Here is a 993-nt window from a genome sequence, read left to right on the forward strand (position 1 = left end):
TTCAATGTTAAATAATACAAAATGATATTGTGTTTCGTAATTTACATACCGCAAATTCTTCAAGCCTTTTAGCATGAAATTCTCTAACTTCCAAACACTTCCAACATGAAATTCACATCATACCATCTCTTTATTCGAGCATGAGATTCACATACTTTCTCGCATTGTGAAATTTACATACATTGAAATTTACATACATTGTGCTCGTTCCTAGTTCCTTATAACTAAACACTAAAACTTTATCTTAATGAGCTTTAATTACTTATAATGATATAAGATTTTATACCTCTATCATTCCTAATTGATGTTAAAGCATTTAACTCTATAAATGTTTCTTAATTCCCCATAAGAGTAAAATCCTCGAACCTTATACTCATGTACTCTTTGATTCCATGTAACTCAAATCTTAAAACCATATATATACCTGTATAACTTATAATTCCAGGTAACAATACAATTCTAAAACCTTATAATTAATACCAGATGATATGATCTTAAGTCCTGTAGGATCTTGAATTCCATATAACAATATACTCCTCAAACTTCACACTTTACGGGATCCTAAAAATTAATAAACACCAGAATTTCACAACGCCACAGTTATAACAGAGGAACCATCACAGCATCGCCACAACTCTTGATCGGAACCTACCACAGCACTACCACAGAGGGTTATATCCCGTTACAGTTGCTTTTTATATGTAAACTTGGCATCCGAACCTTTTTAAGTCTTTTTCTGTAGCCACGAGTATTACCAGACGATTTAGGGGTAAAATTTGTACGGCAAATATAATTGCATATAGGAAAAAAACTATGATGATTTTCTCTACGGCGGGATGGTGCTTTTTATTTCTTATTTAAGACGTGAGTGTCTGAGTAGTGAAAATGTGGATGGTATGGAAAATAGAGGCAAGGAATTAATAATGAAATAAGAAATCGAGGCGTCTGAATATAAGGGAGATGGTAACACCACTAGTGAGATGTGGGTGAAAC

The sequence above is a fragment of the Penaeus monodon genome, chromosome 32, assembly GCF_015228065.2.
Source record: "Penaeus monodon isolate SGIC_2016 chromosome 32, NSTDA_Pmon_1, whole genome shotgun sequence".
Lineage (NCBI taxonomy): Eukaryota > Metazoa > Arthropoda > Malacostraca > Decapoda > Penaeidae > Penaeus > Penaeus monodon.